At 37.6% G+C, this 27,345-nt stretch overlaps 1 protein-coding gene and 1 non-coding gene across 5 annotated transcripts in view; one reads left to right on the top strand and one right to left on the bottom strand.

Annotated features, from left to right (window-relative positions):
• The window catches only part of Afg2a (AAA ATPase AFG2A), a 265,443-nt gene that overhangs the window by 153,772 nt on the left and 84,326 nt on the right, over positions 1-27,345 (top strand). The gene's annotated exons all lie outside the window — the stretch shown is intronic.
• On the bottom strand, positions 21,549-21,621 carry Trnai-uau (transfer RNA isoleucine (anticodon UAU)). The gene has a single exon. It is a non-coding gene; the product is annotated as a tRNA-Ile (tRNA).

Here is a 27,345-nt window from a genome sequence, read left to right as displayed (position 1 = left end):
AGCTGTCCTCTTATTTGGAGGGTTGAGGTCACGAGAGAAGTCCATGGAGTTCACACATGGTGCTTGCTGCCAACCTTGAGGGTAGGGTTATCTGGGAAGCTCTGAGGGCAGTGAAGAGGGTTTGTATCAGCCACTGACACCAGGGTAAGTGGATTATGGCAGGCAGCCAGACCATGCTGAAATTTGAGAACTGAGTTTGGAATTTGTTATTCCACAGGGGTTTTTTTTTTTTTTTTTCTGTTTTCTTCTTGGAAATATGAGGTACAGTGAAGAGTAAATAATTATGTCTTAATACTTACATTTCAAATCTGAATTAACATTCATAGCAGTTCCATACTTTTTAAGGGCATAAGCCCTGTCTGCATATGTGGCCCTAGGCACATGCTCAGGGTTCCAACAGTGGTTAGGCACAAATTTTAAACATTCACCCTAAATAATGTCTGTCAATATTTAGAAAAGCATTTAGGTCACCCAGCTCAAGAAACAAAGTTGAACAAAACCGTTTGATAGGGAAAGCTACTGGGTTCATTTTGGCAGTTCTGCGATTTTAATACTTGTAGTTCTAGCATAGAACTCTGGCCTTCCTGTCATCTAATTATAACGTGCAAGGGCTGATTGCATGTGCTCTTTGACTACAGGCCTTGGCACTAATAACCCTAAACAAAGCTGTAGGCGCTAATTACCTCCTTTTCCTAATCTGGGTTTTGATGTGCTTTTGAACTAGCAGTCTTCTGGCATTCTAAAATGCCCCATCTTTGGAGACATTTCCTTCGGAATTCAGGAAACTAGATTTTTAAATAGAAGGTTTTTTTGCAGGAGTTTTTGATATTGTAAGCCTATAACAGCAACCAGTGTGTCTTTATTTATTTATTTTTACTGCCCAATTAGTATTGCCTGCATTAAGTAGGTAAGTGTAAAAGTGTGCTTTATAGTACTTGTGAGGTGTGTGTGGGTTTTGAAGAAAATATGGAGATGACGAAGAGCACTTATCTGTCTCCAGATTGTCAGAGTCCATCTGTATCTAACCAGTAATATAGTTCTGTATCTCTTTTTACCATACTTTTACTGGCATTTTTTACTAAGTAGGTAGAGGGAATAAAAAAAGAGCTTTGAGTTTATATCAGCCGAAAGAAAAGTGATTGACTGAATTACTTAAATGCATCTCAAAAAATGACAAGGCAGAGGGCCTAGGTATAGCTTGGTGGCAAAGCACTTCCCCAGCATGCACGAGCTCTGGGTTGCATCCCCAGCACCACAAAAACAAGCAAAAAAAGAGAAAAGAACAAGACAGGGACTATTGCTTTTTTATTTTACTAAACAACCAGACTCTTTCAGCTGGTGTCCTTGCATGGATACTGTTGATTAGCTGGAAGAAGGAAGACTTTTATGCTTTCTCTGGGCCCTTGACAAAGAGAATGCAATTCCATATAAACAAAGAAAATTTAGCTTATAGTTTTTTTTCTTTTTCCAGAATTCAGTAAAGATTCTTTGCTAGTTTTTTCCTTGCTTTTTAAACTGTTTTATGACTTGGGCCACTCACTCTGACTCAATATCTTTCTCTTTACATTGGGGTTACTGACCTACCATTTATCAAGCTCATTGTGAGGATTAAAAAAGGTCACATCTGTGGAATGATTAGAATAGTGTTTAGTAATTATCAGTGATTATTAGCTACTGTTTTAAATTGAGTCAGTATGGTTTCAGCCACACCAGTAGAGAGAAGATTTCAGCTCTGCCTTTTGCCATGTGTGGCCTTAGGAAAGTTACTCAACCTTTTAGTGCCTTAGTTTCTATATCTGTATGGCAGAAGTAATGTCAATACCCGTCTCCAGCTTGTGTGACACCTAGAGAAGTCAGGGCATGTAGAAGTGCTCAGAAAGATGACAGATAGTGAGCCTTTTGTAAGTGTTCTCAAAATCAGCTTTATCAGGCGGCATGAGAGTATTTTGTACATGTATGTGGGTTCTATACTGTGGTCAAGCAGGAAAATTAAATCATGTGTAAGCACAAGAAATGAGAAGCGAGATCACTGAGAGGAATAGGTAGGAAAGTAAGTACTAAGGAAGCACCCCTCAGGGAGAGAGAATAGGGAAGAAGTGAGGAAAGTTCCAGAAAACTTTCCCTGCTTCTAAAATTCATTTATTTGTTTACACACAGAAACACAAGAATTACAATCCTCTAGTGGAGTGAAGGCTCTGTGGCTACTGTTTCCTGCTCCATGGCATTTATCACACCCTGCTGTGTTTGCGTAGTTGGTCATCTGTCTTCCCTTCTAGACTGCAAACTCTTTCAGGGCAAGAAGCACACGGATGTCTTGCTCGTCTGTGGAACCCTGGTATCTGGCATGTGGAGAGTATGCAAATCTTTAAGTCGATTTGAAAATGCAACTTTTCTAATATTTTCTCACAAATAATCCTTGAAAAACTCCCTTAACTGTGTATAACCAATTTGCCTTTATTGAGTGTAACATATTTGTTTCTAACTTTTTAATTTCTCAGTGTTTAGAATCTCAGTAATTATTAAAATTAAGGTTGTATGTAATTTAATAATTCTTGCCACATCTTTAGGAAAAGACAGTTGTTCACCCACTTTATATCTTGTTTCTTCTCTATTTCTTCTTTTCAGAGTGTATTGTCCTTTTTATTTGTAAAGCAACATACTTGATGTTTCAACTAGTGGCTTTTTGCCATGCATTCTTAGTACTTCTTGGAATATTTGGTTTAGGAAGTAGGGTAATTAGTATATAAACATCGTGTAGCAGAACAACTCTAATTAGTGCCTTTGGCCTGGGTACAGTGATAAACAAAGTTAAGATGCACGTCAGCATTCATCCTGACAGCTTGTAAATATCCTGTTATGGCCCTTTGGGGCAGCATTCACAGATATATTAAATCATGCAGTAGTTTGAAACCTTGAGAAAAGAGTTTCATCATGTCATTTTAAATGGTCTTTGCATGATAAATTAGCTGTCTAGCTTTGAAGGCTTTCATTAGTCTTAATTATCCAGAAATCCTAAACTTGCCATCAAAATGTATCCCTAATAACATTTTACATCTTTAGTGAAATGTTGCCTCTTTAATCTGTATCTTAACCAATTTCTTTCTTTCTTTCAGGGGGAAGTGGGGAGGGGGAGCTTAAACCAAGGAGCTCTTAAGCACTAAGCCACCCCCCCAGCCCTATTTATTTTTTATTTTGAGACAGGACTTACTACATTCCTTAGGGCCTTGCTAAGTTGCTGAGGCAGCTTTGAACTTGAGATTCTCCTGCCTCAGCCTCTTGAGTTGCTGGAAGATAGACGTGTGCCACTTTGCTCAACGAAATAGAAGAAAACTTTGCAAACTTGATAAAAAATTATATATACAATGTCAATACTAAAACTTTAAGAAGATTTTTAGACAAAGCACAACAGACTTGCTAATACTGATGTCTTTGATACAGATCTGACTAATCCAGTAGGAAAAAACAAAAATGAAATAAAAACGAACAGAGGGAAATGGTGGAAGGGGAAAAGACAAAATACACAAACAAGATAGTCTTATTTGGAGATTATATTTTGTGTACATAGCCAAAGTTGGCAAAGAGAAGCAATATAATTTAAAAAGTCAGTAATCCTCCCCCTGCACACTTACCAATAACTACATTTCAAAATGTCTGATATTTACGAAATCTAAAATGCATTTAGACATTAGTCTAACAAAAATCATAACTTTACGGAACAAAATTTAGTAAAATTTTACTAAAGGTGGTAAGGGAGTATTTGCATAAATGAAAAGCTATAATGTGTATTGGTGGTGGTGATGGAACACAGGGTCTCACATGTGAGAGGCAAGTAAGTGCTCTATCACTGAGCCACAACCCCAGCCCCACAACGTCATTTCTTACCAAATGCTATTCTAATTAAAATTATAATAAGATTTTTTTAAAGAACTCAGTAAATTGACTTTTTAAAAAAAAATTTTAGTTGTCAATGGACCTTTATTTTATTTATATGCACTGCTAAGAATCAAACCCAATGCCTCACACATTCTAGGCAAGCACTCTACTACTGAGCCACAACACTAGCCCCAGTAAATTGATTTTGATAAAGAAGAAAGTTCCACAGATAGCTAAGTCTGTTTCAAAATGAATCAGAAAGAAGAATTTTTCATCCAGATTTTAAGTTTTTTTGGTGGGAGTGGGGGCGGGTACTGGAGATTCAACTCAGGGACACTCGGCCACTGTGAGCCACATCCCCAGCCCTGTTTTGTATTTTAGAGACAGGGTCACACTGAGTTGCTTAGTGCCTCACTTTTGGTGAAGCTGGCTTTGAACTCGTGATCCTCCTGTCACACCAGATTTTACTTTATATTAATAAAAGCATTATGGAACTGGCACAGAACAGGATCAGACTAAAGAGACAGAAAACTGGTTAAAAGAAGACCCACGGTGGGAAAGAGGAGGATTAGATAGATCTGTAAAAAAGACATCAGGATTAGCAGGTTTATTTGTCATGCTTAGTATGTTCTTGGAAAGACTGGTTTACAAATCTTTTTTAATCACCTTAAATCATATACCATGTGAACTCCAGAGAGAAGAAAGACTTAAAGTGACAGGTACACCATAGAGCTAATAGAAGAAAGTATAAGAGAATATCTGCCCCTTCCTGGTATAAGGAAGAACCTCTTAAACTGTACCACAAAAGGACAGACTCTTGAGGGATAAATAGTTAGCTTTTCAGTGGTTTAGTGAATTATAGGATAAGTGGATTAACATAGAGATAGATTGAAAGAAGATTTCTGCAACATTGAAAGCTGAAAATTGTTAAATATGTAATATAATACAGGAACTGCTTGCCAAACAAAAAGAATAAGAAGGAACCAATATAAAAAAAGCAGTTTATTACTTGACAATTCATGGACTCCTGAGTATTCAAGTGTGTGGAGAGGGTTGTTTGACCTTGAGTATTAGAGGAAACTAATGTCAACAACAGTAACTTATTCCTTCTCACCCATCTCTCTGGGAGGAAGCTTTCAGAAAGTCAATTGGAAAATCAGAACATAAGTGAGGATTTGGGACATCCAGGATGTTCATGCACTGCCTGTGGAAATGCAGACTGATGTAGATGGTCTGTAGAGCAAGTGATCTCACAACATTTGCAAAAGTAAGTAGGTGGATGACTTGACACCCAGGAGACTCATTTCTGTGTGCATATTCCAAAGAAACACAGTGAGTTATATTGTTGTATATAGTGTGTGTTCCAGGATGTTAACTGCAGAGTTGTTTCTGGAATGTAGAGTTGAGGACAGCTGAAGTGGCCATCACTAGAGGACAGTTGAGTAACTGGGGGTGGAAGAATGCCTCCTATGGAACACTCATGTGGTTCAGAGCAGTACCTGAGTGTGCTGCCAGTGCCCTCCAGCCACAAGCTCTTGGGAGCACACACCTGTTGGTGGAACAAGCTGGGTTTATTAATGATACCTTGTGGGAAGAGGGAGTGCACCTTTCAGGGAGTTGGGGGACATCTCAGCAAAGAGGATGTCAGGAGGAGCTTGAAAGAGCTGAGTTTGTGTGAGATGACTTGGGGGACATTTTAGGAAAGTGGGACTTTGTTCTAGGAGGGATATTTAGGGAGCCAGAATAATTAAGTAATTGGTTATCTTAATTGAATCCTAGGAGGGAAACACTGAAGAGGTGACTGGTGGGCCATAACAGTCACTCTTACCAGCTTGCATAGAGAATATGTTTATTTTTGTGGCTTAGACAGTATGTATATTTTGCCTAAATTGTTCACATTAACAAAACAGCTTATGCATCTTAGTCCAGCTCGGACAGCATGGGGGTCTTACTCTAGCAACACCAGGCCAGCTCCCAGACCTGCTGGTCTCCTCAGGAACAGCAGCACGGAGAGTCATAATTATAGAAACATCTGACAACAAGACCGATAACAAAATATCACTTACGTAAATTAAATATGTAAGTAAGACATTGTATGTTCTATTTCAATTTATAACCAGGTTCCTGGACCAAAACCAGAGGTTTCCATCTTTAGTGGGGTTGAAGGGAAGGGTCTAGAGGCAGATGTTGGGGCTGACAGGAAGTACCAAGTGAGAGGAGCACATGGGAACGTGTGCTGCAGATGGGGAAGGGTGGTTCAGTGGTCTGCACCTTGAGTCCAGAGCTGGTCTACACTCAGAAAGTGGTAAAGGGAGCACCAGAGTATGGGCTCAGCACCTGTCTGCACTTCCTCGCCCTGCCTGGTGGGAGGCTGTAGAGAAGAATGCCTTTTTTAAACTCTTCCTTAATCTTTCATTTCTCCCAGCAAGAATGAGCCACTGTAGCTTGTAAGCATGTTGATGCTTGCTGAAATAAAACATGCCCACTAGTGTAAAATGAGAGCATTAATATTTCATGTGGGAACTTGATTTAGCTTTAAACGGACCCAAAAGCTTTGGAAGTGTTAAAAAAAAAAAAAAAAAAAAAAAAAACCTACAAAAAGATAAAATGAAAACTAACCCAAAACCCTCGCATTAGCTTCAGAGGAAACCTAGTTTATTGTGACTAGGTAAAAAGATTTCCTCATAGACCTTGAAATTAGTGGCAGTGAGCACATTATTATATCATCATTTAGCTTCTTAATTAGGAAAGACTTGATGTTTTAGGAGTAGAGAGACAGCCCTACCTCCACCCTGAGCTCACCACTGATTCTTTAAAGCTAGTGTCCTAGTGTCTGCAGTGAATTTCCCTGAGTTTCCTTAATAAAGATTCAGAAGCGTGATTTTTTTCATAAAAAAAACAAGCTGCCTTTTGATTTTTATATTTTTATGCTCATCTCATCTGGAGCACATGTAGTTCTCCCCCTCCTAGTGTCCTCGTATATCAACATGGGCTCCTTGGTCACAGGGAGGAAGTATCAAGATCAGCTGCCAGGCTGCAGGCCTGTCATCCTAGCTCAGAATACTGAAGTAGGAGAGTCACAAGTTTAAGGCCAGCCTGGGCAACTTAGAAGACCCTGTCTCAAAAATAAAAAGTGCTGGAGAGGTAGTTCTGTGGTAGAGCACTTTCCTAGCAACGTGTAAAGCCCTAGGTTCAATTCCCAGTATTAACAAAAAATAAGAGGAAAAAAAAAGATAAGCTAAGGTGTTTAGGAAGGTCTGCCCTCTCTAGTGTTTTAGTGTAATTGGATGTCTTGATGTTATATTTAAAACATTCTTCCTTTCAATTTCCATCATTTTATTAGGTAGAAGAGAAAGTATACTGTGTTAATTTTATGTTGTGTTAATCAGCTTTGCATTGCTGTGACCAAAATTCCCGACAAGAACAACTTAGAGGAGGAAAAATTAATCTGGGCCTCACAGTTTCACATGTTTAGTCCATGATGGGCTGACAGCATTGCTCTGGACCCAAGAGAGGCAAAACATCATGGCAGAAGGGTGTGGTGAAGGAAAGCTGCTCTGCTTAAGGTGTCCAGGAAGCAGGGCAAATGGTAAGGGGCCACAGGTCAGACCCACCCTCCCAGGGCATGTCCCCTGTAGCCCACCTCCAGCTATGCCCCAAATGCCTACAACTACAATCCACTCAGCCCACCATGCTAGGATGGACTGATTAGGTCACACCTCTCACAATCCAATCATTTCTGCATTAACAGAAGCCTTTGTTGACACCTCATATCCAGCCATAACATCAAATCTTATTTAATTATTTATTAAACTACTTGAATTTTTATTAATATTATACGGGCAAATATAGAACTTATAATTATTGAAACCCCTGATGTTCATTTTTAAAAGATGATTATTCCTTGTTACACCTTCTCTAAGGATCCGTGCAGAGTTCCAGATTTCATCCATTTCAATTAGTAACTATCACAAATTTTATTTAAGAAATGAATATTTCTCCATTCACATTCTTGAACTATATCTTTAATTGGTGACTTACTGTGGAATTTTGCTTATCAAAACATGTTATAAAATCTCTGTATTATAAAAGATCTTTGCTTTCTTGAGAGAAATTATGTTGTTTCCTGTAGAACTTATTCATCCTGACTCCTGGTTTTAAACTGTTGAAAATTTCTATATTCCATCTTTAAATTTAGGTTGCAAATTTTGCTTATGTAGTTAGGATTAAGAAGAAACTGTTTTCAAAATTGGGTTGTGTGTAAATTATCCAAATTCAGATTTTCCCATAAATCATAGTATAGAATGATAGCTCACAACCCTTTTTAAATTCATAACGTGTCTAACAGGTTGTTTATGATAAAGAATATTAGAAAAATAATCCTTCCACAGGTGTGTGGAATTCCATGTACCCCTGTGTTCCCGTTAGTAGTTATACATGGGCTTCTCACAGCTCCACGTATTTCTCTCCAGATTGCAAAACTCCTTTATACTGAAAGATGAGTGAAAGGTACTTGATCCGTCATTGAGCTTCTAAGGTCTTCAGTTTTATTCTTCTTTAAGACTGAATAAAACTCCATTGTATATACATATCCCACATTTTCTTAATTCATCTGTTGACAGGTACCTGGACTGATTCCATATCTTGGCTATTTGTGAGTTGTCCTGCTGTAAACATTGATGTGGCTGTATCATTATAGTGTGATGATTTTAGTTCTTGTTTTTTTTAAGAAAATTTTTTTAGTTGTTGGCAGATTATTATTTTATTCATTTATTTATATGTGGTACTAACAATCGAACCCAGTGCCTCACACATATGAGGCAACAAGTGCTCTACCACTCAGCCACAACCCTAGCCCCCATGATTTTAGTTCTTTTGGATAAATACTAAGGAGTGACATAGCTGATTTGTATAGTGGTTCCATTCCTAGTCATTTGAGGAATCTCCATACTGCTTTCCAGAGTGGTTGTACTAATCTGCAGTTCCACCAACAATGTATGAGTGTATCTTTTCCTCACATTTTCATTAGTATTTATTATTATTTGTATTCTTGATGATTGTCATTCTGACTGGAGTGAGATGAAATCTCAATGTAGCTTGGATTTGCATTTCCCGGTTTGCTCGAGATGTTGAACTTTTTTTTCTTTTTTTTTTTTCAAGTAAAAAATTTTTTTGGCTATTTGTTTTTCTGTTTTTGAAAAATGTCTGTTTAGTTATTTTGCCCACTTATTGATTGGGTTGTTTTAGTGCTAAATTTTTTGAGATATATGGGATATTAATCCTCTGTTGGAAGAGTAGCTGACAAAGGTTTTCTCCCATTCTGTAGGCTCTCTTTGTTTCCTTTGCTGTGTAAAGCTTTTTCATTTGATGCCATCCCATTTATTGATTCTTGGTTTTATTTCTTGAGCTTTAGGTGTCTTATTGCCTGTACCTAAATGGAGGGAGTGTTTACTCATGTTTTCTTCTAGCAGTCACAGAGTTTCTGGTCTAATTACTACATTTTTGATCCACTTTGATTTGACTTTTGTGCAGGGTGAGAAATAGGCATCTAGTCTCCTTCTTCTATATATGGATGTCCAGTTTTCCCAGCACCATTTGTTAAAAAACGCTATCTTTTTAGATGTGATGTCATTAGTGTTTTGTGTTTTAGAATAGTTTCTTCCATTCTCGCTATTTAAACTTTTAACTGTTTGGATTTTATTTTGCTAATTGATATGGATTTGGGATTAAAGCTAATTTTTTTCTTCTCCAAGAAGAGTACTAAGACCATTTGGGTAAAGATCCTTTTTTCTCCACCATTAATTTTTAGACCTTTTTAAGCTATATTAAATTCTTACATATAAAAATATATTAAACTCCTGCATATTAAAAAAAGGCTCTCTTTTCTCCAACATGTGTTTTTAATACTTTTCTCAAGTATCAGATGACTGTAAGTATGTGGGGTTTGTCTCTGTGTCTTCTATTCTATTCCATTGGTCTTCATGTCTATATTGATGCCAATACCATGCTGTTTTTGTTGCTGTAGCTCTGTAGTATAATTTGAGATCAGGCATTGTGATGACTTAGCATCACTCCTCTTGCTTGGGATTGCTTTGACTATTCCAGGTCTTTCATTCTTTCAAACAAATTTTAGGACTTTTTTTTTTTTTTTTTTTTTTTCAGTTCTGTGAAGAATGTCATTGGTATTTTGAGGGGGATACATTGAATCTATATAACACTTTTGGTAGTATGGCCATTTGTCAATATTAATTTTGCCTATCCAAGGACAAGGGCGGTCTTTCATCTTCTCAGGTATTCATTCTCTCTTTAGTGTAAGAATGCATACCTTTTGAGGAACTATTTTTAAGGTAGACAAGGACAGGTAGCTTTCCCTTCAGATGCTGGGACCTGGAAGGGAAGGAGGAGGGGAGTCTGTTACTTCTCCACATTGGGAATAGAACTTAACACAGTTTTCCAAATATGCATGCACACATAGTAAATGTCACCCTCTTTTCACTGCTCTAAGGATTCGTACTTACAGCATTGGACAGTCTGCTAAAATCATTAACATTAAATGTTTTCTTTGCAGAGGAATTTTGTCAAAAAAGAATGTGAAGTGTTTTAGGGATGGGAAGGCAAAGAATTGGTAGTATAATTTCTTATTTAGCTATCTTATAGGTCCACTCTGGAACCACAGTGATTCTCCCCATTTTAACCTGCATAGTAGTAGGTGACACCACCTAGGTGGTAGGTGGTTTTGTATTCATATGGGTACATATGTGGTACCTTTGTCTTAAAAAGTAATTGTGATTGGCCTATAAGACGAGCGTCACTACCGATATGTAATTCTTAATGTTTCCAGAAAACATGGACCAGAGTGTGATTTGTTTTTTGAGGAGTTAATTATGCATCTGTTAAGTAACATAAATTTTTATTTGGGGCATTTATTTATTTTTTTATTTTTTATTTTTTTAGAATTTTTTAATATTTATTTCTTAGGTTTTTTTGGTGGACACAACATCTTTGTATGTGGTGCTGAGGATCGAACCCGGGCCGCACGCATGCCAGGCGAGCACACTACCGCTTAAGCCACATCCCCAGCCCTATTTGGGGCATTTATACTAGAATACTGTATTCTGATTCTTATGTCTTGCACATTTATAGACAAATAATAAATCTCGTTTCTTCCCTCCCGCAGCTTTTAATAAATAATTTTTTCCTTTTTTTATTGACTTTTAAAAAACTAAGTGACAGTAGAATGCATTACACTTCTTATTACATATATACAGCACAATTTTTCATATCTGTTTGTATATAAAGAATGTTGACATCAATTTGTGTCTTCATACAGTGTGCTTTGGATAATGATGTCCATCACATTCCACCACCCTTGTTAATCCCCTGCCCCCTCCCTTTCCCTCCCACCCCTCTGCCCTATTTAGAATTCATCTATTCCTCCCATGCTTCCCCTCCCTACCCCACTGTGAGTCAGCCTCCTTATATCAGAGGAAACATTCAGCATTTGTTTTTTGGGGATTGGCTAATTTTACTTAGCATTATCTTCTCCAACGCCATCCATTTACCTGCAAATGCCATGATTTTATTCTCTTTTATTGCTGAGTAAAATTCTGTTGTGTATATATGCCACATTTTTTAATCCATTCATCTACTGAAGGGCATCTAGGTTGGTTCCACTGTTTAGCTATTGTGAATTGTGCTGCTATAAACATTGATGTGGCTGTGTCCCTGTAGTATGCATTTTTAAGTCCTTTGGGTATAGACCAAGGAGAGGGATAGTTGGGTCAAATGGTGGTTCCATTCTCAGATTTCCAAAGAATCTCCATACTGCTTTCCATATTTGCACAAATTTGCAGTCCCACCAGCAATATATGAGTATGCCTTTTCCCCACATTCTCACCAACACTTATTTGTTGTTTGTCTTTATAATAGCTGCCATTCTGACTGGAGTGAGATGATATCTTAGAGTAGTTTTGAATTGCATTTCTGTAATTGCTAGAGATGATGAACATTTTTTCATATATTTCTTGATCACGTGGGGCTAGGCCCCAACTTCCTTAATCAGACTCCTATAGCACAAGAACTAAAACCAAGAATCAACAAATGGGATATATTCAAACTAAAAAGTTTCTTCTCAGCAAAAGAAAAAAATCTGTGAGGTGAACAGAGAGCTTACATCCTCGGAGCAAATTTTTACCCCTCGCACATCAGTTGAAGCACTAATCTCTAGGGTATATAAAGAACTGAAAAAGATAAGCATCAAAAAAAAAAAAAAGAAAAAAAACCAAATAACCCAAACAACAAATGGGCTAAGGACCTGAATAAATCCTGTTTCTACAATCAAAGAATTTCCTGAGAATATAGGTGCTCAAAACCTGAAATTAGTTTATCTTATGTGTTTTGAAGGAGAAATAGATTAGATATTATATTTACTTTGATCTTTATAAAGTAGCTTTAGCTAAACCTTAAAGTTGTATTTTATTACCTGACATACCGGTAGTAGGTGAGTGGTTTTCTTTTTTGTCTTACATGTCTGTGTGTCTGCTTTATTTTAAAAGAAGGTTCAGCACACTCTTCTGTAAAGGGCCAGATAGTAGATATTTTAGGCTATGCAGGCCACCTGTGTTCTCTTCTCTCCCCTGTTCTCTTTCTCCTCTATATTTTGTTTGTGGTCTTTGGGAAATGCAGGTGTGCTGATGCACGCCTGTAATCCCACTTGGGAGTGAACAGGAGGCTCTCAGATGCAAACCCAGCCTCAGCAACTTAGTGAGGTCATAAGCAACTTAGTAAGACCATGTCCCCAAATAAAAAATAAAAAGGGATGGGGGTCCAGGGATTTGGCTCAGTGGTAGAGCATTTGTGTAGTATGTGTTGAGGCACTGGGTTTGATCCCTGGCACCACATAAAAAATAACAAATAAAATAAAGGTATTGTGTCCATCTAGAACTAAAATTTTATATAATTTTTTTTTAATAATAAAGAAGACGGGCTGGGAATGTAGCTCAGTGGTAAAGCGCTCCTGGGTTAAAATCACCAGTACCTTCCACCCCTCAAAAAAAGAATATGAGCTATATATACTGATTTTACCAAATATGTAATTTTCTTTAAAAATTTGATTTCAAACAAGATGCCAGAAAAAGCTATCAGTCTTTTTTATATGTTAAATTATCTCTACAGTCCATGATTTTTAACATTCTAAATTTTCTGAGATCTTTTAAAAATATTATCTTTTTTATGTTTGTAAGTATTTGAGAAACTAAATCTGATTGTGAAAAATGAGTACTGTTTGACTTTTAAAACAATTATTTGCCCAGTGATCTGGATGTGTTCTATAAGACACAGAACTTCTACCACAGTTATTTATTACAGAGAGCATCCTTTTCAATAATGTCTGGGATGACCATTTTTTAAGTGAAAATAAGCAGTGAAAAGCCATAGGATCATAGCCAGTAATTTGGGATAGAAAATGCAGTCATTGAGAAGATGTTATACCCTTGTGTCAATGACATGTCACATAGCCCTATCTTGTCACAGAGTAAAGCTTAAATTCAAGTATGCTAATTCCCCTCAGAGTCTATCCTTGTATTTAATAGATGAAGTCTAGGCTAGGCTAATTTGGGGTTCACCCCTTCCAAAAAACATGATTGGTTGATGAATTTCTAAAAAGAACTGAGTCTAGAAATCTGAAGAATTAGAGTAATGTTGGTAATAATAGGATAATGTTCTAATAATGTTAGTAATAATACAACATGCACTTAGCACCCACGAGGCCCTGAATTCAATCCCTAGCCCCACAAAAAGAAAAAATAAGGGCTGAGGTTGTAGCTCAGTGGTAGAGCACTTGCCTAACACATGTGAGGCACTGGGTTCAATCCTCAGCACCCTATACAAGTAAATAAATAAAATAAAGCTATTGTGTCCATCTATAACTAAAAAGAAAAACAAAAAAAATAAATTGTGCTGAGCTTTGAATCTTATAGCTCATCTAGTAAAACATTTAAAGTCACATTTATGATAAGACTGCAGTGCTAAAACTTCATAGTTTTTTAGTACTTCATACGTTTGCCTAGGAGTACTAATATAAGAATTATTTTGAAGCAATCCACTCAGGATTTCTGTTTTAGTTTACCACTGACAGTAGTACAGACACTGACTCAGGTAGGTAAGGTTGTGTCCGTAGTTTGTGTTCATTGGTCATTCTGCAAGTGAAATTGCTCTTTGATTCATACTAGTGATGCCATGCAGAAGAAATACAAGCCTGTCTCTAGTTTAGTTAGTACTCAAGACGCCAGCAGCTTCTCACTGGAAGGAGTGTGGGAACTGACTGACCCGCCTTACCCGCCTGACCCGCCGTGCCAGCCTCCCCTGTGCTGGGCTTGTTGTCCTTTCAGGAACTGCTCAGAGGCAAAGGGCTTCCATGTGTCTACTCTGTTGTGATACAAGGTTGCAGGGAAGGCCTTGGCCTAAAAAGAGGAAGGAGCCTGCAGTGAGCTCATGTGACTACCAATTCTGAGACAGGATATTAGGAAAACCTTGTAACCACATATGTAAGCTGTGTTCTCCAGTCAGAAGTTTGTGTTTCTACATTCTCCCATGTCTCCTCTTCCTGTATGTTCTCATCATTTCACCAGTCCGTGTCCCTCTCCCCATAGCCGGCTGGCTGCCACTGTTGCCACAGCCTCCTCTCCCTCAACCTCTGCTCCTTCCCTGTTGTATTCAAGTAGGGAAGATAGGGAGGGTCATTTCCTGCCCCTGCCCCCCAACTGTAATACCTTTGCCCCTTGATGTTGCCAGTTCTTTTGTTTACTCTGAGTTGTCTCTCTCCTGTTATTCTGGGATTCTTCATGTTTTCTGGCTACCAATCCCTTGTCAGTTACATGTTCTGTGAATGTCTTTTCCCAGTTCTGTTGCCTCTCTCTGCTTGGTCTCCTGTGGCCTTTCAATAGAGGAGCATTCTTCACTATGATGTAATTAAATTTAGCAGCCTTTTCCTTCATGGTTTGTAGTTTTTATGTCTTTCAAAGAAATCCTGTGCATCCAAAATCTTATTTTCTAGTAACTGCTTTAAAGTATTAGCTTTTATATTTGGGTTCTTAATCAATCCAATGCAGAGGCTTCCAGATTTACAAATTTGTAATTATATAATTTTTTATATACCTTTATTTTGTTTATTTTTTTATTTTTTAATATTTATGTGGTGCTGGGGATTGAACCCAGTGCCTCACACATGCTAGACAAGCCACAACCCCAGCTCACTATGTAAATTTAAGTTAATTAAAATCAAATAAAATTTAAATTCTGTCCCATACTAGCCTTTGTGGTTGATGTCTCCTCTGTAGCACAGTGTAGATGTAGAACATTTCTGTCCCTGCAATAAGTAGCCATTTGTGGTTCCCAAAGGTCTTTACCAGGATGCTCCTCTGCTGAAGGGGAAGCTCACTTCTCACTCCTTGGGACCTTCTTGTAAGATCAGAACTGCTCCCAGCAGAAAGCTCCCTTAGATTCAGGAACTTACTTCTGTTCTTCCTACTTCTGCTGGATCCAGGCCCATTAGTACTTATTCTCTTCCTTCAGTTAGACTCCCCGCCCCCCCACCCCCTAAATTTTGTAGTTATCCTGCACAGGAGTGTTTCCTCACTGTCTAGAACCCCCCCACCCCTTTATCAAAAACATAATGATCCAGCATTCAGACTTACATTATTTTAACTATAGTTCACTTCTATGAAAATTCAGTTCTTCTTAAACATTAATTTTGAATTCACTCTAATTTGAATTGAATGTTTGATTTTTTTTAAAGCAGTATATTTTTTTTTAAATCCGAATCTAGTATTTTATAGTCTACCTTTGATTAGGCCTCTCTATGCAGTGAATACATTTTAAAATATTTCATATTCGGCCTTAACTTTAAATATAAATTATAAAAATCTTTGCTTTATATGTCTGAGGTACTCATGAAAAAATAATAAGTCCATATTTTTTTCTGAACAATGCAGTGTTGGTTTATTTTGTGTTTTTCTTGCTCAGTCAGTGGATGCCTTTAATTCTTGCCAGAATGCCAATAAACTCTATGTGAATATAGGAGGGCCTGAACCTGACCCTTCTAGTAAAACTGCTGAAACATGATTTGGTGGGGAAAATTTAAAAGCTTTAGATTAACAGAGTGAGAACAACCCAACTTGAAGTATTAAACTGTTGTATAGTTTTTCAATAAGCTGCTGTCAGTGAAAATACACATTACTGTAGTGCTATCAACTTTAAAATAAATTCTCTAGATATTAGTGCACTCAGAAAACATCTGAAAAAAATTGAAACAAATTCTTAGTTTCTGTTTTTAAACATCTCTAATATACAAGATTTTATGTGTTTATCCACATAAAATGTTTACTTACAACATAATATACGGAATTAAGTTGCAGATAAATCAGTATTACAGATTATTCCTAAAACACTCTCAGGTACTGAAAATGATAACTCTAAGCTTACCTATTAACTTACCTATTAACACATTATAGACAAGAGAAAAGTACAGTGTTCAGCCAATGAGCAGATGATTGCACATTTTAAAGCTTTAATAAGACTGAAAAAAGAGCAAAGCTGTTCTCTGGTATACCAGAGAAGTTTACTAGGTCAAAATAAAAACTGAGGTCGATCTTGCCATCTAATATGCACTGTACTTTTTGTTTCTTAATGAAAATGTGAAATAGAACATAAATAGAGTTGTATTTTCATAAGAACGATAATTTGACGTCCTTAAAATTTACTTCAAAAATTAGAAGTATAGAAATGTCATTACTTAGAAAGTAAGGAAAATCTTACATAGTCCATCTCAGTCATTTCTGAAGATAGATTACACACAAATCAACATTTTGAAGCTTAAAGGTCTTTAAAACACAAAAGGAGGAAAATAGACCTAAGGGCACTAGAGCCCATGTCCCCTATGTCCTGAAAGAAGGTACAGTGTAAAAAGGCTAGTGTTCTCCCTCAGTTTCTCAGTTAGTTTTCACTGTTTCCTGGGGCAAGAAAGTAATGCTCAAACCTGTTAAGTCCCAAGGCTTCAACAGGAACTTAAACTGACTTCAGGCATCAGCTGGCCTGCTGCAGGAAGCAGCAGTGGTAGCAAGGAGAAAACAAGTTTGGATGGCAGAGCTGTCGAAAAATGTCATTAAAACCTCAATCATGTTTTTCATAGTACTTTTTCTTTGGGATAATTAGTATTGCATTAAGTTTGAGCTATTTTAAAAAGCATTTTCTATATAAAGAATAAAGGAATATATGAGTTGTGGTTGCATTTTAATTATAGTTCCAATTGTTAGTTTTTTTTATTTTTTCTTATCTTGAATACTCGATTTTAAATGGATGATCAGCACATGATCTTTAACCTGAAATTTCAGTTTGTCATTGCAAAACTGAAAAGTTTTTTTTTTCTCTTAGGCAAGACCAGTGCTTATTAGCAGTTGTAATATAAACAAAGAAATAGATGTTTCAAACCATTTTGTACTATATAGAGAAGGCTTGATCCAAAATGTTTCCTTTTCTCTGTTATTTGCTGTTCTCAGAAAGCAATCTAAATTTTATTGAAGCTAATTTACTGATAAGAGATACCTCCAAATATATCATAAAGTTCCATGAGGTCAATACTTTGAATTTCAAATTTTTGTTTTTCTATAGAAAATAATTTACTTAAAATTCCCATTAAAATATCAGATTCAGTTCATAGTTAATACTTGTTAGATAAAGGAATGTCAGTGGCAGATATTTAAAAAAATAGCATATGTAAAGAGAGGGATTATGAGTTTATTATGTGCAGATATACAGTCAGTATTTCAAATCTAGATTACAAATTGCTAAAAAAAATTCAAGTTTAACAACATATCTTCTTAGATGAACATCTTAATCCTTGATGAGAAGAAAAACAACAAAACATACCCTGAGAGCAGGTTAGTGTGGAGGGGACCTCCGTGGCGTGGGGGTAGCTTTCCCTTCTGTTCTGCTGCAGCCGTCCTGCATGGGGTGGCGCATCGCTGTGGTACCTCTTCTGACAGTACAGGTGGCGACAGCCAGTCTGCCCTGAACAGAAGCAGACCTCCTGCCCAGCCTGGAGTGCTGCTGAGGCCTGTCCGCCACAGGCTGCCTGCACCACTTTGCAGGCCTCTTTCATATGCAGGGTAATTGCCTTTTTTGAATAGAAAGTGAGTTAACAAAGTTTTCCTGAACCTTTCACACAAAAAGAGAAAACACCTGATTGTTTTCCACACAAGACCATTATTTCTAAGCTTTAAAGAATTTCACATCACCTGCTGTAACAGGACTTCGTATTTGCTATCTGAGGTTCAGCTGGGTATGGAGATTGATTGAATTAATGAAACACAAATGCAGATTTCTCTATCCCAAAAGGTAAGGCCACATTCTCTCCTAACCATTTCATTGGTACACAGAATCATGAGGGAAGCTGTGTTTATATTCTCCTTTCTTCCAGTACATCATCTTGAAGAGCCTAAAGGAATTTTGTGTTCAGAACAGCAATTTGTGCTGCTTATCAGTGTGTATTTTAAAGCCACCTTTACAGATAATGCGCTGGCCTAGCTGAGAGCACCTGAGGGGCTAATGCCTGCGTGATTGGTTAAAGCGTTTCTTTGAAGAAGAAGCTTGTGTTTGCCCTGGTTACCAGCTGGGAGTGTTCCTGTGCTTGCCGCAAGCTCGGCCCTCAGTTTGCCAGTGCTCTGGTTTGGAGTGGCTCCTTTCATTGTTTGACTTTGGTTGCACTGAGCCTGTTGCTTCATGTAAGAGGAGAGTTCTTGTCCAAGCATGTTGTATATTGGCAGTTACAGGCTGCTCCTTCGCTGCCTGGAACTTGAGCAACTTTTTAACCTTTCCAAGGCAAGGTAGCTGTGACGAGGTGTCAGTTACTTTCAAAAAGTGAATAAATCACAGGCTTTGAGTTTCAGTATAATAATAAAGATCCAGTATCCTCACCTGAGTTTCTCATTCCACAATTTTGAATCATATTTTTTTGTGGTAAATGCTGTACCTTCAAAGTAAAACATTTAAAAGTATAGTTTAGAGAGCCAAGTACCCTCAGAGGAAGATTATTTCCCTACAATGAAAGAACATTGAGTTAACTTTAACAAAATGAGCTGGAAAACAAGAAAATGGAAGATACATTTAAAATTTTACCTTCTATTTCTTTACCAAACCAGGAAATACCAGTATAGCTATAATGATAGCCATAATGGGAATATTCTTCTATTTGAGAAAATGACTTTAAATGTTTCAAATACTTTGTAGTTCAGTTAAACACTTATAAATTTCCCTGAAGTATACTAAATTTATTCTGTAGAACAGTAACTCACAAACTGGGAAATCTGGATATCAGAGTCTTCTACCTTAATTGTATTGATTCTGTTTTGTTACGAACAAAACCATCTGCAAATGTGTTAAGCTTGAATTTGTTGATCTTTTTCAATTTATGTTCAGATCTCTTCAGCTGTGTTTTACAGAGCAAACATGCCTTGCTGAGCAAAAATTGGATGTTTCATTTTTTACTTCCATGTGTTCTTATGACCTCCAAAACTGTTGGCAGAGTTCATTTGAGCCTCAGATTATCAAAAAAGAATAAGAATGTACAGAATAGTACATTAATAAGAGTGACAATATGCACAAAGTTGATGAAAGTACAAGGTCTTTTTTCAGCTGATTAAAAAGTGAGAAGTGTGATATGATTGATGACACCTCTTCTGAGAAGATGTGATGTGGACCTTGCCCGAGTTGGTGGTGTCTTACTCCATTTCTGCTTAGCACTTCTAAAATTTATTTTTGTTGTATCTTGTTTCTGTTCTTTAATACTGGGGCTAATATTCTGGAGATAATATTATATTAGAATACTTATTAGGTTTTTTGGTTTTTGTTTTTTTACTGTTTAAGTGTGTCCAGGAAGCAGTGGGCATGATGCCAGGGACAAAATATAGAATCCTGCAGGCATCTCTCATGAGCCACCTGCTCCAGTCACACCCACCCTGCCTAGAGTCACCATCTAGTTAGACCAGTCAAATTATTACTCTATCAGACAGGTAAGTTCACTGATTAAGTTACAGCTCTCAATCTCATCAGTCCACCTCTGTTATTCCTGCATTGGCTCACACGTGAGCTTTTGGGGAACCCTCATGTTCAAACCATGATATTTCCATAGCCACATATTTTTCTTTCTCTGTCTCCTCTTCCCCTTTTAATTCTTAAGTAATATTACGCAGTGTAAGTCCTGTGACTACACTGAGCCCATTTAGATAATTCAGGATAATTTCTCTATTTCAGGTCAATTGACAAGCAGCTCAGTTCCCCTTTGTGTGTTAGGTAGCATGTTCCCAGTTTCTGTGGATTAGGATGTGGGTGGGCATCTCGGTGGGGTTAGGAGATGTTATTCTGCATGTCACACATGATCAATTCATGCTTATTCCATAATAAAAAACAAAACAAAAACCTGCCGAACTGCTTTCCAGAGCACCTGTATCATTTTATGTTCTTGCCAGGAACATGTGAGAGCTGCATCTCTACGTCTTGCCAGGGTCTGGTGTGCTCCCTGGTGAATGGTGGTCTCTCCTGACCTTCTGGTTACAGTGCCCCAGTGGTTGGTGATGCTGGCCTTTCTTCAGGCGCCTCTTTGTTTTTTGTTTCCTTTTTGGTAAAAGGCCTGTTCCGTGTCTCTTGTCCATTTGCTACTTGGATTGTGTTGTTTTATTGTTGTGTTTTGAGAGTTCTTCATGTATTCTAAATACACATTCTTTACTGGATCTGTAGCATGTGTTTTTATCCTCTTAACAGGATCTTTTGCTTATGAAAACTTTATAAGATCCCGTTTTTTGCTTTATGTGAGTTATGGCATGTGCTCCAATCATGAATATCTCAAGAATTTTTTGCAGTACTGGGGACTTTACCAGGGGCACTTAACTACTGAGCTACATCCACAGGCCTTTTTATTTTATTTTGAGACAGGTTCTCCCTAAGTTGCTGAGGCTGGCCTCAAACCTGTGATCCACCTGCCTCAGCCTCCCAAATGACTGGGATTCCAAGAATGTGCGATGGTGCCCAGCCTCTCATCAGATTTAAAGAAAACATTAACATGAGACAATAATCATTACTTACAGCTGTTTTTCAAGTAAGACTTTGTATGATTTGGATTCCCAGTTTGCAGGAGCCACTTTTTAAACTTTCAGGAATGTTGTAAGTCAGCTTTTAAACACTAAGTAGCCATAGTTGGCATATATACATATGCCATGGAAATTGACAGTCACTCCAAATGAGTGCTACTCCCTCCTCCCCCACCCCATGAAAAGTAGGTAAATATTTGTCAACACTCTCCTAGTGGCACTACATAGAGGATTGTCAAGAAATTCAGATTTTTCTTTTAATTAAATCAGTATCCATTGAGATACATGTCATAATAAATATGCCAAGTCATTCTGTTTACCAAATTACAATACTCGCTTTGTATATTTTTCTGATTTTTGTCTTTCTTCAGTTTGGTCTTATAGTTTCCCAGAGTGTCAGACAGTGCAATCGTATACAAGTGATTTAGTTTACTGGTGCATATAGACCATGAGCTTTAGAATCAGAGCGGCTTGGTTCAGATTCCATCTCAGCTTAGTAGCTCCTTTTTTTTTTTTTTTTTTTAATTTTATTTTTTTTGGTGGTGCTGGGGATTGAACCCAGGGCCTTGTGAATATAAGGCAAGCACTCTACCAACTGAGCTACAACCCCAGCCCCCAGCTTAGTAGCTCCTTGACCCTGGCAATATTATCTCATATGTAAAATTGTTGTAGTGATCATATTTCATAGATTATGAAACTTGTATAAGACGATGTTTATAAAGCATTTAACAGATAATGACTCAGTGTTAACTGTGATATCATTATAATCATCATCTCTGTAATCTCCACAGTGCAAATCTTTTTTTTCCCCCACAGTGCAGATCTTTCATAGTCAATGCAAATTAAAATAGCTTTTTAGTCTTTAGCTATCCCTTGCCTTCCACTCACCATCCTAGATAATCAGATGTCCAACTTGGAAACATGGACCACAAGCCTGTGTTCTTAAATCTCCAACCAATTTTCTAAAACCTAACTAAATAGGTTTATGAAATATTGTGTTTAGTCAGCTTTTTATCACTGTGACCAAAGTACCTGCTGAAGAGAGATTGGGGAGGGAAGCTCGGTTTATGGTTTCAGAGGTTCAGTCTGTGAGCAGACAATCCCATTGCTCTGGGCCCAAGGTAAGGGAGCACATCATTGTGGAAGGTTGTGTTGGAGGAGTGTTGCCCATTCATGGTGGCCAGCAGGCAGAGAAAGAAAGAGATCAGGAGAGAGGAAAAGAGGCTACAGGAAAGATGTACCCTTCCAGGTCAGACCCTCAATGATCCACCTCCTCAAGCCTTATCCCATCTGCCCACAGTTACCACCCAGTCAGTCCATTCAAACTAGGGTGGACTAATTGGGTTAACGTCCTCACAGTCCAATCATTTCACTTCTGAACATTCCTGTACTAACACAGGAGCTTTTGGGGGACACTTCATATCCAAATTGTAACAAATACCAAACAAATGTAATAGATTATGAACTTAGAATATAAAGAACTTAAATCCTGCTTCCCAGCCATCAAATAACCACTTAGCTGTTAAGAAACAGAGGGCTTCCCAAAATGTCTGCACATGATCTGATGTTACCACCAATTGTGTTTGGAGTGGAATTTGAGACTTTCCTCCCTCATGTTTTTTGTTTGTTTGTTTGTTTTGCTTAAAATGTTACATTAAGTTTGGTGAATGTAAGTATAAATTGCTTCCTTTATATACCTGAGCTGGAAAAAGTTGAATTAAGAAATGTGTATTCCTGAGTTATTGGAGCCAAGAGGCAAGAAGATATAGGCCTTGGGGGCTGGGGTTATGGCTCAGCAGTAGAGCACTCGCCTCGCACGTGCAAGGCCCTGGGTTTGATCCTCAGCACCACATTGAATGAATGAATGAATGAATAAAGTTATTAGAAAAAAATTTTTAAAAAAGGAAGGTATGGGCCATGGAGAGCTACAGGTGTGTCTGTTTCTTATGTGCTCATTTACTCATTTGATGAAGTGGAATATAATTTAAGAGAATATCTGGTTAATGTTGCATGGTTTAAATGCACTATTATTTCTCATATTAATCTTCAATGAGAAAATAGAAGTTCAAAGACCTTAATTTTCCAAAGCCCTACAGTTCCTCCATTTCAGGATTGAAATTCAGATTTATTTCAACAGGTGATATTCATGAGTAATTATTAGAAAATAAGAAAAGCAGAAAGGAAAATACACTGAGGTGTCTCAATCAGATTTAGTGTCATGTTGTTTTACATTAGTGCCCTCTCTCTTCCCGCTGCCCCTAAAGGTTTTAATCCCTATCTTCAAATGCCATTAAATGAGGTACAGTGCCAAATGCTATGGAATGCCATTGAATGAGGGCATTACTAGGGAAGAACTTACACTTCCTAATTTTCAAAATTACTACATTACTACAAAGCTTTAGTAATCTGTTTTTAGTAAAAATAGTATGATCCTGGCATAAGGATAGACTGTTTATGGACTAACAGAATAGAATTGAGTCCAGAAGTAAACCCACAAATACATGGTCAGTTGAGTTTTGACAAGGGTGTGAAGACCATTCAGTGGGGAAATAAATAGTAGATCCTTAGACCACTGGTGCTAGGATAACTGGATTTCCACATGCAAACTGATTTCATACCATACACAGAATGAACTCAAAGTGAATCTGTGGATTAAACAGAAACAGCTAAAATCATAAAACTCTTAGAAGAAAACATGAGGATGAATCTTAGTGACTTTGAATTTGGCTGTGGATTCTTAGGTCTGACACTAAAAGCACAAGGAAGGAACAGATTAAGTGTTCTTGCCTCATAAACCATGAACCCAGACCACAACGTCAAACTATTATAAAAAATAAATTATATAAATTCACATAAACAGATTATATAACTGACCTGTAATTCAGATAATAATCTGAGATCAAATTTTAATTTGCTGACAGTTACCAGCTTTAATATAACTACCCAGTAAACTGCATCTGGACATTCTGTCGGACTTTCCATGGGTTACGTCAGTGATGCTGTGAATGAAAAGTCCCAGCATCTTTGAGATGACATATTTAGACAGTGAAGCGGGTCAGAGTGTTCTCCCCAAGGTGCTAGGCGGTTCCTGCCAAGCAGCATGCCCTTGTTCTGGATGAAGCTCATGATGCTATTTGTTCTCCTTGCTTCCCAGATCTCCTTTTGCCTTTATCAGTGTTGCCTCTGAGTGTTTGTTAAAGGACAGGAAGGGTGGTAGAGATGACCCATGGTCTGCACAGCTGTTTCCCTCTGTTGGATTTGCCTGCCAGGAAGTCTCAGGAGATTAGAAAGTGAGAAAATAGTCATGATGTGTCTTCCCACTGGCTCCTGCCTGGAGCTCCGGGTTCTCACATTACCTTTGTCCCTTGTCCCTCTACCCCACCTCCCTAACAACTTCAGCTTTCTTAGGGCTGCCTTCTCCCACTCTCTCCTCAGATTCCTAAGCACTAATAGCTTCCTGCAGCTGCTAGTCTATGGGCCTCTCACCACCCTCACCTTTTGACTCACCTGGAAATATTTTCCAAATGGATTTTTCTTCAGAATCCCTGCCAAGACCCTGAATGATTTGTTTTCTTCCTTCTTTCTTTCCCCCATCTTTCTTTTTGTTGTTGTTGTTTTTAAATATTTATTTTTTAGTTGTGGTTGGACACAATACCTTTATTTTATTTATTTATTTTTATGTGGTGCTGAGGATCCAACCCAGGCCTTGCACATGCTAGGTAAGCACTATACCACTGAGCCACAAACCCAGCCCTCCTTCCCCCTACCTTTTTGAAAAGTAAAAATTATATATGTTTGTAATGTTTTGGTGTATTTGTACACCATGGAATGGCTAAATCAAGCTCTTTAACACATACATTACCTCACTTACCTTTTGAGAGGAAGCACTTAAGTAATGATCTTAGCAGTTTTCAAATACATAATATATTGTTAGCCATAGTCACTGTGCTATGCAGGAGATCAGTCAACACAGTTTTCCTTGCTGAAATACTGTTTTCTTGGGCAACATCTCCCTCACCTTTATACCCTCTAGCTTTTGGATGGCCACTAATTTACTTTTTCTGAGTTCACCTCTTCTAGATGTCACATGTAAATGAGATCATATACTGTTTTTGTTTTTGCCTTGCTTTCTTCATTTAACACAGTACCTTTTCATGTTGTCCCAAAGAAAAGATTTTCTTGTTATTTTTTAAAGGCTGTGTAGGTTTTTCATTTTATAAGTATCATGTTTTATTTATTCCACTTATTGATAGATACTTAGGTTGGTTCCATAGTTTGGCTATTGTGAATAATGGTGCAGTAAACATGGAATACAGATCTTTTCACACACTGATTTCATTTCCTTTGGCTCTATACCCAGAGTGGGATTGCTGGATCCTATAATAGTCCAATTTTTTTTTTTTTTTTGAGGACCCTCTATACTATTTTCCATAATAGTTGTCCTAATTTACATTCCCACCAAACAGTGAATCAAATTTTCCAATATTCCAACTTAGTTTTCTTATTGTTAAATACAAATTTGGCCTGTCAAATTATGGCAGACATTGTGTGATTAATATTACTACACTAGAAGCCAAGAAATGTAGAACAGAGATTAAATCTGCAGTTAAGTAGAGGCAGATTCAGAGAGCTTCTCCTGTTGGCATAAGTGCCTTTGGTTCTCAGACTCAACGTTTGTCCAACAAATTTGAAATGTTGTATACAGTATTCAGAATTGTATTCAAGATAAATTGTTTTACTAGCAAATGAGCTTAATTTTTATAGTTTATTATCATCTTCATTTCCATGTCTTCAGCATACTAGTGATTTTTAACATTTGTCACTAATGCTAAGGACCATCTTTCCACAAAGTACATATATATTTAAAAGTCTGTTTGCATTTTCAGTCTGTTCACCAAACCCTTGACAATCATCCAGGAACCCCAGGGTAAGAATATCTATCTAACTGTTTTAAAATCCTGTGGCGTGTTTGGTCAGGGAAGAAGTATGTTCTGTGCCAAGTGTTAGTGTTATTAGCAAGGTAGGAAAATCCACAGAAAGTATTTGTAGGACAGTTGTAGGAAAATATAGTATCTGAGAACACAGAGATCCTCCCTGCCTTGGATATACACCACCTGGTGCGACAGATTAGGAAGGCGTTTTATGGAGGTGTCACACTACACGTGCTGGGAAAGCACCCTATTACATGTGAATTGGCTGTAGGTAAGAGTAAATGATGGGGAGATATTTTACACTTTTATAGTGTTTGCAATTGGGGACAGATGTCTGTAAATGTTTAGCCACGTGATAGTTGTTTTTTTTTTTTTCCAGCAAAACTCATATATATTTTTATTTTATAATTTTGCTTCTAGAGTCTTAATGAACAATAGAATAGGGATTAATCTTGCAAATCCTAACACCTTGCTTCACTGAAAGCCCTGTGCCCACCTGGTCCCCAGGCCCAGTAGAGTAGTTTGTGTTGTCAGGTTAGGTAGTACCATTAACATATTGTGGTCCGAGACTGACATGTTTGTGAACAGCAGATTATAAATAAATCTGCTGTGTTTTTAAGGTTGGAAGTACCTATCTAATCACAGAGGATGTCTGGAAGAATATGGTTTCTGCAAAGAGATATTAATGCATTGAAGGATGGGATTTTTTTTCACAAACTTGCTTCTGTAGTGTTTGTTGGTTGCTGTTGTTTTATCTTGAGTGCCTGTGACTTAATAGCATAGCAAGAACACGTGAGTTCACAAGCACACATGGCTGTGCTGTGTGGATTATTCTTGCCTGGTCTCTGGGTCTATCTCTTGGTACCTTAGCTGTATTTCCCGGTGACTTGTTATTAAGAGTCTCTCAGTTTATTTGTTCACCTGCCCACAACCCAGACCCTCTGATCATACATGAAGCCTACCTATTCAACCTCCACACCATACTACCCATCTGATTCTTGTCTTAACTGATCCATTTGTTCCATTATTATTGTTTTGTACCTTTTAGGATTTATTGTTTACAAGGAACTGAAACTTTCTTAGTTTATTTATTTTTAGATACCCTCAGAAGATAATAGGCAAACAGCTTATGAGCATACCAAAATTCCATCAAAAGGAGTTTTACAGTTATATAACTGGGGAGTGTTGGCTTCCAACCTTAGCTGGCAAATGATCAAAGTTGATTATTGGTTGATATTTTTTAGCATAAATTGTGAGTCATCAGGAAGGAGCCAGAACCATAGATGACAGTTTTAGTCCCAAATAAAGTATGTGTGTGTGTGTGTGTGTGTGTGTGTGTGTGTGTGTATTTCCAAGAAATCATCTGCCTTATAGAAGACAACAGAGTTACTTCCACCTGAAAG

Source organism: Callospermophilus lateralis, chromosome 8, assembly GCF_048772815.1.
Source record: "Callospermophilus lateralis isolate mCalLat2 chromosome 8, mCalLat2.hap1, whole genome shotgun sequence".
Classification (NCBI taxonomy): domain Eukaryota; kingdom Metazoa; phylum Chordata; class Mammalia; order Rodentia; family Sciuridae; genus Callospermophilus; species Callospermophilus lateralis.
Note: the sequence above shows the minus strand (reverse complement) of the source record. Positions and strands in the feature narration are given on the sequence as shown.